General features: G+C 34.8%; 1 non-coding gene across 1 annotated transcript; it reads left to right on the forward strand.

Moving 5' to 3' along the window:
- Positions 1 to 10,191: 10,191 nt before the first annotated feature.
- TRNAR-UCG (transfer RNA arginine (anticodon UCG)) lies at positions 10,192 to 10,265 on the forward strand. The gene has a single exon. It is a non-coding gene; the product is annotated as a tRNA-Arg (tRNA).
- Positions 10,266 to 10,481: the final 216 nt, after the last annotated feature.

Genomic DNA, 10,481 nt, shown 5'->3' on the forward strand with positions numbered 1-10,481 from the left:
TGGTTGATAGGTGAGATTTTGATCCGGGAGTCAGAATGGAATTCCGAGAATTTCTGTAGCTTTGTTATGTCATTTGTGATGTGTGTGCAAAATTTCAGGTCATTCGGACATCGTTTGGTTGGGTTTTTGATCGAAAGTGTATTTTCGGAAGTTTTTGGAAACTTAGGCTTGAATTCGATGAGTTTTGGGTAATTTGATGTTGTTTGAGGTGTTTTGATGATTTGAGCAGGTTTTAATGATGTTATGAATTATGTTGGTATTTTTGGTCGGGGTCCCATGAGGCTCGGATAAGTTTTGGAAGAGTTTTTGGAAGATTTTTGTCGTTTTGAGCATAAGCATGTAATGATCCAAGGGTCCATTTTTAGTTCTAGAAATCCAAATTTGATTTCGAGACTTCCAGAATTTAAATCATGAATTATAGGATTGATCTGGAAATTTGGTTTAATTTCATCAAGTCGCGATTGGGTTTTTGACGTGAAATGTGAGTTAATTGTTTAACGAGCGAAATGGGTATTGAACTGGGTAAACGAGCTCCGAATTGAGTTTTGATTGAAGGGTTGTGTTCGTATTATTATTTGTGACTCATAGGAATAAGAATCGTCTAATTCCGAGTTCGTATGATGGAGTTAGAGCCTTTTTAGTGAAAATAAAAGCTGCTGCAATTTCTGCTGCTAAGCTGTCTTTGGACAGCAATGTGCAGTCGTGGAGCGTACTTCAGAGACCTATATCTTTTGATATACAAAGAATTTTGAGATAATTCAAAACGAAGTTGTATCCCTTCGTATCTAGTTTCCAGAAAGCTAAAGAAATCCTAATTTGGACATTTGTAGAGAAAGTTATGATTGATTGAAGATGACTGGTGGAGCAGTTTCTCCAGAAATTTTCTGATTTCATGGAGCCGATTTAGAAGCTCATATCTCGGGATATATAAAGAGTTATATGGTGTACAACTTATCAAATTAAATATCTTTGAGTCTAGTTTCTAAATCTTCAAACCGTTTGTCATTTGGATATTTATACAAGACGTTATGGGTGTTTAAACAGAAGGTGTCCGACAAGGAACAATTTTAATAGGATGTACAACTTGTATAGCCCAAGTGCAAGGTACAACTCAACGAAGCACGGGCAGATTCTTTTAAACACGGATTTGGCTTATTTCTTTCATTTCTTTCATTTGGCTTGGATTATTTTGGAGAGAATTTCAAGGGGGATTTTATCAAGCATCAAAGGTGAGTTGTTTCTACTTATTTTCAAGTTAAATACATGGATTAGAGCTGAAAACTCAAGTAATTTATGGACAAAAATGGTGGTTTAGGGCTTGAAACTTAAGAGAATTAAATGGTGATTTGAGGGGTCAAATGAACTCCGATTTTTGTGAATTTAGTATGTATAGACTCGTGGAGAGATAAGGGTCGTATTGATGTAAAATTTTTTGAATTTCGAGACGTGGGCCCGGGGCTCGGGTTTTGCTAATTTCGGGATTTTCGACATTTTTCGAGTCTTTTCGATTGGGTTATATTCCCTTAGCCTATTGTAACGTATTCATTGTGGTTTTGACTAGATTCGACGCGCGAAGAGGTCGATTCAAGAGGAAAGGGCATTGCGAACTAGTTTACGGCCGGTTAGAGGTGAGTAATAGACGTAAATGCTATTCTGAGGATTGAAACGCCGAACTTTCACATTATAACGCTATATTGAGGCGTGACACGCACTCCATGGTGAGTGCGGGGTCAGATACTATTGGGAATTGTGACTTGGTCCATCCCGTGTGATGTTTATATTATACTGGTGATTGATACACATACTTCATTGATATTACTGGGCTTGATGCCATGTTTGGGGCCTTGTGCCAATTTGTAAAATCCTTCGAGGATTGATATTACTGCTTAGCATGATTTGCATATCATTTAATTTTAGTCCAAGGTTTTAAATGCTGTTTTGCAAACTCGGCCATAATTCTAAGTGTTGAAAACTTAAATGATATTTTTAAATGTATTTCGGGCTGAGAACTTCTGTTTTGTAAATGCCCAAGGGGCTTATTATATTATTTTCTGGACTGATTATAAAGTGACTTGACATAGTGGTAACAATGACACTGTGTGATATACTTGACATAGTGGTAACAATGATACTGTGTGATATACTTGAAATAGTGGTAACAATGACACTGGATGATATACTTGAACAGTGGTAACAATGGCACTGTATGATATAAATTGGTCAGGTAACAATGGCTGACCGGTCAGGTAACAATGACTGACCAAGATATTGCGCTTGGGCTGTAGGAGCCCCTCCGGAGTCTGTACACACCCCTAGTGAGCACCGTCGACGATAAATAAATATGGATGGCTCGGGCTGCACGCCGCAGTGGGTACTGGAATGTACCATCATATGCATTGCATTGCATTCATGTATTTGTATTTATACTGGTGTTTAGCTGCTCAGTTCCATATGTTGCTGTATATTTGGATTTTAGCTTACTTTGTGTATTTACTGGATTTTCTTATCTTCGGACTGTAGTTATTTTTATTACTCACTGGGTCAGAGTACTCACTTTACTCCCTGCACCTTGTGTGCAGATCCAGGGCAGTCTCAGGCTCAGTAGATCAAGTTGATCAGCAGATCCAGCCTCTGGGAGTATCGAGGTAGCTGCACGGCGTTCGCAGCCATTGATCTTCTCCTTCCTATACTATCTCTTTATTTACGCATTATCAGACTTTGGATATACTATGTATTAGGATGATATTCTGTATTTTAGAGGCTCAGATTCGTGACACCGGGTCCTAGTGAGATTATATTGTGTATTTTGTTAAAATCTCAGTACTTTAATCTTGCTTAATTGATATTTTTTTCGCTATTTTTGATAAATTGGGTTAAGTGTTGAATAATGGTCGGGCTTGCCTAGTAGTGTGCTGGGCGCCATCACGACTGGGATTTGGGTCGTGACAATCTTCAGATTTGCTCGAGCTAAAGTGCTCAACTGTGTTATGGTAGCACGAGTAGGTGCACGAGGTGTTTAACAGTGATTTTAGACAGCTGCAGTGCAGTTCTCAGCAGGTTCTAGGATGAACGTATGTTTAAGTGGGAGAGAATGAAACAACCCGACCGGTCATTTTGATCTCTAGCATGTCGTTTGGCAGTTTGAGGCCATGAGAAGCTTCACTTCAAGTATTATGACTTGTACGCATGGTCGGAATTGAATTTCGGGAAGCTCGAAGTTGATTTGGAAAGGAAATTCTCATTTCGGAAGCTTTAAGTTGAAAGAATTGGCTAAGATCGGATTTTTGAGTAAACAACCTTGGAATCAGAATTTGAAGGTTCCAACAGCTTCGCATGATGATTTTGGACGTGGATGTGATAGGGTCTTGGATGACCCGGGAACGTTTTATCCTTTTTGGAAGAAATTTCATAAGTTTGGGTTGATGTGCATTTTAGTGTTATCGATGTCCGTTTGGGATTCCGGCTTTGGAAATAGCTCTATATGGTGATTCTGGTATTGGGAGCGCGATCGAAAGTAAATCCGGAGGCCCGTAGGTCATTTTGGAGTCATTTGGCTAAAGTTAGAAATTTGAAGGTTTTTGAGAAGTTTGATTGGAAGTGGACGATTTGATATCGGGGTCAGATTTTGATTCCGAAAGGTGGAGTAGGTTTGTAATGTCGAATGTGACTTGTGTACAAAATTTGAGGTCAATCGGACGTGATTTGATAGGTTTCGGTATCGAATGAAGAAGTTTGAAGTTTAAAAGTTCATAAAGCTCGGATTGGAGTGTGATTCATGGCTTGAGTGTCGTTTGTTGTGATTTGAAGGCTCGAATAGGTTCGTAATGTGTTTTGGAATTGATTAGTATGATTGGACGGGGGTCCCGGGGGCCTCGGGTGGATTCTAGGTGGTTATCGGATTGGATTGGAGTTGGGAGATAGAGCTGAAGCCTACTGTCATCTGGTGTAACCGCACCTGCAAGGTCTTGGCTGCAGGTGCGGAGCTGCAGAAGCGGCCAAATGAGCGCAAATACGGTTGAGAAGGGAAATGTTGGGACCGCAGATGCGGTTGCAAACCACATTGATTGGGGATGTTTAAAGATTGACAGTTGCACTACGAACACAACAAGGGGACATTATGCACGCTTGTGTATCCTGGCTTCCCAAGAAAAATCTCTACCAAAGAATGTCATGATCGGGAAATATCTACAGGATATCTACTACGAAGACACAGATCCATTGCGTACGATATGTGGATGCCAGAGACACAACCTATATCAATGTCAGAACAAGAATACAACATCTATAAAGATGGAGGAAAACTCGACAATAGACACAGCAAACGAATAGTGGAAGACAGTATTATACGCACACAAAAGGTACACCACTACAACTCATAATTCAAAAAAATTAAAAAAAGAAACTACTGAAAAAGAAAAAAATGAAATAGGAAAAAAAGAAAAAAAAAAGAAGAAAAACAGGAAGGAAAAAATCAAAGAGAATCCTGTCAAGAAAAAAGAAGAGAAATTAAAAGAAAAAGAAAAAGGTAAAGAAAAAACAAACAACACAAAAAGAAATAACGACATGACCCTTACTCTCTCAACTATTAGACCCTTCATCCCCAGACTTACCTCAACCTTGGAGACCAAGGAAGAAAAAAGGTCATTTACCTCCACTATTTTTGAAGTGTCAACTAGTTATATCCGACACAACCAATTACCTATCCTAAGTCAACTAGATTTAGAAAAAAAACTACCAAAATAAAAAAAAATTCAAATCAGACACTCTTATCCCGTCATCTCCGACATCACCCACCATACATCATCAAGAACAAAAAAAATCATTCGTTCCTATTTACGACTTCAAAAACTAATTGCCCACCACCTGTACTACATACACACAAAAAAATCCTTTACGCGCCCACAAAATCACTGACAACAACACCCAAAATAGGCACAACAAGGGGACACATATAGGTTCTCAAAGACGTGAGTAGATTACCAAATTAGGGAAAAATAATAAAATATATAGTACTGAAAATAAAGACAATACCATGGACACTACTCCTAAAAATCCTACCATGCATGAAATCATTACCCATTATGAAACCTACTCCTACCCTACTACCTATGCTACCTCTACCACTGCCAAATCCTATCACCCAACCCATCACTCACCATCTCTCAACTCACTCCCACAAAACAAAACCCCAAGCAAACTCCACCCGATCATCCCTATAATCACCCATACCACAATCTCTTACAACGACCAAATCCCATCATCCCCACCCCTAAAAATGTATTGCCATTACAACCACCACACTAACCGCCACAACCAGCGACACCGCCACCACCCCCGAAACAACATAAATAACAATCATCACTTCCCATGCCAATTGGGATAAGGTAACATCGTCTAAGCAAGAAGTAGGCCTTGGGTTGTACAAAGCAAAAGGAAAAAATATCACACTCCTCTCAAGCCTACTATAGAAATACCTCCAATCCTGAATCTTTATGGGCTAAAGTGATAAAGGGTAAATATCTTAACAATTCAAGAAGGAATCCTATGATTTATAAAACCAATGACTCCTACATCTGGAAAAGCACTGCAAAAGCTTATTCCTTTTTCTCCAAAAACATATCTTGGAATGTTGGAAATGGATGTCAGATAAGCATATGAGATGACAGATGAATTATTGGCAAACACACTCTAAGAGAATTAGTAGTGGGCCTTTAGGTAAAGAAAATATCAATAAAAATTGAATTACTTTATTATCAATAAAAATTGGAATCTAGAAGCTCTCTCATACGACCTTCCAAATACGATCTCTGACCTTGTGACACAAACATATATTCCTTTCTCTGAAAACATAAATGATTCATTTTTCTGGAAAGAAACGGAATATGAGAACCTCACAACAAAATCTGTCTATAATCTTTTCACCAGACTCACAGATGCAACCCAAAATCATGAAACTTTTTACCATTTCTAGATATGGAAAGCACTATATCACAACAAGCTCAAAACATTCCTATGGCTATTAGTTCATCAATGACTCCCCACTGCAGCTATCCTGAGCCAAAGGAAAATAGTTGAATTTAATACCTGCAAATATTGTGGGATAGAGGAAAACACAAACCACTTGTTTTTTCATTGCGCTATGAACAACACAATATGGGGAGAGTTAAATATCACAACTCCATCCTCAAACCAACTAGATTGGATAAAACGTACTTGTACCTCTACTATGAGCATCCTTCTACCAAATAACATAACAATCTCAATGGCAGTTATAACTCCAATTATTCGTTAGTATATATGGTTCGACTGTAATCACAACTACTTCAACAACTGCTCAATCCAAATCGACAGCCTAAAAACAATTACAAATGCAATGGAATACCTATACCTAATAAACATAATTTCAAAAATCGCTTCAACACTAGAATCCCAATAAAGTGAACACTCCCACCGCAAACATCTATAAACTTAATATAGATGGTGCACACCAAATAAACTCCAATATCGGAGGAGTATGTAGAATCATCAAAGATTTTGAAGGAAACTGGATTGATGGATTATCCAGTCACATAATGGTCTCATCACTAACCCAAGGAGAAATTGTTGCCCTACAAAAGGGGTTGGAACTTGTTTTTACGAAAAATCGAACACCGATTATAGTGGAAATAAATTGCCAAGTATTACTCTACCTATTACAGGACAAACTTCACAACAAAGCTAATGCTAATTTTCTTTATGATTGCAGGTTCCTGCTCGGCGCACTAGGTCAGTCGGATATTAGGCATGTCTACCGTGAAGAAAACCAAGTGGCGCACACATGGCGTAGTTTGGGAGCAACTGTCATTCACCTACTAGCACTGAGTGTGAAGACCACTTCTGGAGTGAACCACCTTTTTTACTTTTTTTACTTTTTGTAAAGACTTATTAGGGACAGTTTCGTTAAGATCAGTCACGTGATGTAATAACTCTCTTTAAACTCCTGCATAATAATAATACCTTGTCTTTAAGAAAAGAAAAAAAACCACCCCTACACCCCCACCCTCACCCACCCCCTACTCTACCCCTACCCCCACCACTTCCACACGCCCCACCACCCTACCCTCGATCCCGCCACCCACCTTAATAGAAATATTATTAAAAGTACTTTCTTTTCATGTTGTGTATATAGTATTTTTTTTATCAAACGAATATTTTCTTTTCGTGATGTGTAAAAAAAGTATTTTCTTTCATTTCAACAAAAAGAGTACTTTCTTTTTATGATGTAGAAAAACTATTTTCTTTCATTTCAACAAGATGATATAGTAAAAAGTATTTCTTTAACTTCAACAAAAAAATAATTTCTTTTATGATGTAGAAAAAATATTTCTTTCATTTCAACAAAGTGAGAATTTTCTTTTTCATGATTTAGAAAAAAGTATTTTTTTTCATTTCAACAAAATGAGTATTTTCTTTTCATGATGTAGAAAAAGTATTCTCTTTCATTTCAAGAAAAATGAGTACTTTCTTTTCATGTTGTAGAAAGAGTATTTTTATTTTGTTTCAACAAGAAAAAGAGTATTTTTTTTTTCCAGTTATAGAGCTCAAATCTTAACGTTCTTGTGTGAAAAAGTAAATAAGTATGTTAGTTCTTTTGAGTTTATATGAATTTTTAAGAAGAAGAATTGAATTCTTAAAGGAAATAAAGTTGTGGAAATATTGAGTAATTTTGAGGGGGTAAGGAGAGTAACATAGAAAATTATTTTCCTAAAAAAGATTTTCTACTCACCGACCAAACAATAGAAAATATTTTTCCTAAAAAGATTTTCACTCACCAACCAAATATAAAAAAATAAGTGATAACACCATTCATTTTTCAGGAATACGTTTTTCAAGGAAAATATTTTTTCTTCGTACCAAACACACCCCTCATCAATAATCTTTTACAAATATTGAAACTTCTTTTGTTTTTTATTTTTTATTGTTTGATTAAAAACATAAATTATGTACTTATATTAAAAAAAATATTGTATGGTACAATAGATATCTTAACATGCATGTTTGTGATAATATTACTACTATGAGGCTAGTAAATCTTACAAGCATATTTATCACAAAAAATTAACGTCAAAATTTTAAACAATAATGATCATCTTTATATAGTTTGGCAACCGGGGCAGAGGCAGAAATCAGACTATGAATTTGTTGAACTTAATAAGTTTTGTTCAAACAGTGTATTTTATGTTAAAAAAATTCATTACATAAGAAAAAATATTAAATTTAGAACTCAGTCATTAGTATTTGAAGTCGTTGTTCTAAGGTCATCTCCAATCCTTACCTCCATTTTCTCCTCCAAAATGGAGTAAACTTCAAAATGAAGTAAAGTTACTCCAACCATTACTCCAAAAAAGAATATTCCATTTTATATTCTTCTCTCTCTTCAATATTATATTATTATCTTTTATTTAAATTTTATTTTCTCATTTCTATTAAAAAGAAATTCTATCTTTTTTTTTTTACATATTCATCACATATAATTTATATTGCTTTCTTATATAACCATTTAATATAAAATTATTTTATACCATAAAGTTTTAAATAATATAATTTGTAAGAAAATATTATAAATTATACTCCCTCTGTTCCAGTTTATGTGAACCTATTTCCTTTTTGGTCCGTTCTAAAAAGAATGACCCCTTTCTAAATTTGCTATCAATTTAGTATAAACTTACAATTCTACCCTTAATGAAAAGCTTTTATAACCACACAAATGATCTGGACCCCTTTTTGACTTGTTTGGGACCACAAATTCAAAAAGTCTTCATTTTTTCTTAAACTCCGTGCTCAGTCAAACATGTTCACATAAATTGGAAGGGCGGGAGTATATATTAACGGATAATTCAAATAAAAGTGAAATCATTGAGATACAAATTGATTAAATACATATTACATTATGCTAAAATTCAGATTAAATGCTACATAAATATTCAACTTACACCTCTAGTATGCTCCCATAAATGATCTATTAATGCAATACGAAGTGCAAATGAGCATATTTGTCCTTAATTCTTTTGTGTCGAGCTAAAAATTATTCAAATCGGTGATTTTCATCTACTACTATTTTTACCGTTGGAGGTGGACATTCCCAATCATCTTGAATTGGTGCATTAAGATAATCAGATTGTTGAGACGATGAATAATGCAACTGAGACAAAAAAAGAAGTTTTGACTGTTCAAAAAAGAAAAACTAAGACTAAAAGAATTGAAAGAAGAAAATAAAAGTTTAACGATCGATGTTGATTCTATTGTCGATCCGACTCATCGTGAATTTTTGCGACAAGAACAACAATGAATAATATATAAAATAAGTCAACAGTTCTCACAGTCACAACCACAACAATCCTCGGCCCCATTCACTCAATACTATAATGATTTTGGTGTATCTGAAAACGACATAGGTCCCTACTAAGTTATTATGCTATTTACCGTAGTTTCAATTTTTATGTATTTTAATTTAATGTATTTTCATTTTTAAAATATTTCCATTTTTAATGTATTTTTATTTAATGTATTTTCAATTTTTACTTTTCAATTTTAGCAACATCTAATATTTTATATTTGCACCATTTATTTTTTAAGAAGATTATATATTTTTGTACGATTATAACTTATAATAAAATTAACTTACAATTTTACATAAAAATAATAAATACACGAAAATTAATTTCTAAAAATTATATGCCAAAGTTAAGATGTAAAATTAATATTATAAAGATATTACATAAATATAATTAGGTATATATAAATAGATAAATTAAAAAAGTTAAATAATAATAATAATAAAATAATAAATAATACTAATGGAGGAGATTAACTTTGGAGGGACACTATTCGTCCTCCATTTTGGGGGCAACAACATTGGAGCCAAATATTTCCAAAAAATGACTGCACTATGGAAAAATGCAGTATCATTGGAGATGACCTAATATCCAAAACACATAAAGACTGAAATTCTGGTTCTGCCCCTTTTTGACAATGCCTTTTCTTTTAATTTACTTGTTCAATTACTCTTTCGGTTGTATCCTCTTTGGAAAATATACTTGTCATTAATTTGTTTTTAAAATGATTAAGATTTAGAGGCCGATGCAGATTAATATTTCTCAATTACTTATAATTATGCCACGTTATTAAAATAGAGGCGAACGATGATCAAAAGACCGCATAGCGCAGTGGATTAGCGCGTCTGACTTCGGATCAGAAGGTCGTGGGTTCGACTCCCACTGTGGTCGAATTTTATCTTTTCTCTCTTTTAATTCTTTCTGTTCTACACTTTTAGTATTGGTAAATAATACTCAATCTAGGTACTAAATTAAATAATCCAGCAATAAATTGAAGCTTTGAGCCCCTTTGGCCATACAAAATTTTCACTTTTCCTCAAAAAAAAAAATTCACTTTTTGTTAAATCAATGTTTAGCCATAAAATTTTCAATTTTCGCTTGAAGATG

Source organism: Nicotiana tabacum, chromosome 10, assembly GCF_000715075.1.
Source record: "Nicotiana tabacum cultivar K326 chromosome 10, ASM71507v2, whole genome shotgun sequence".
Taxonomy (NCBI): domain Eukaryota; kingdom Viridiplantae; phylum Streptophyta; class Magnoliopsida; order Solanales; family Solanaceae; genus Nicotiana; species Nicotiana tabacum.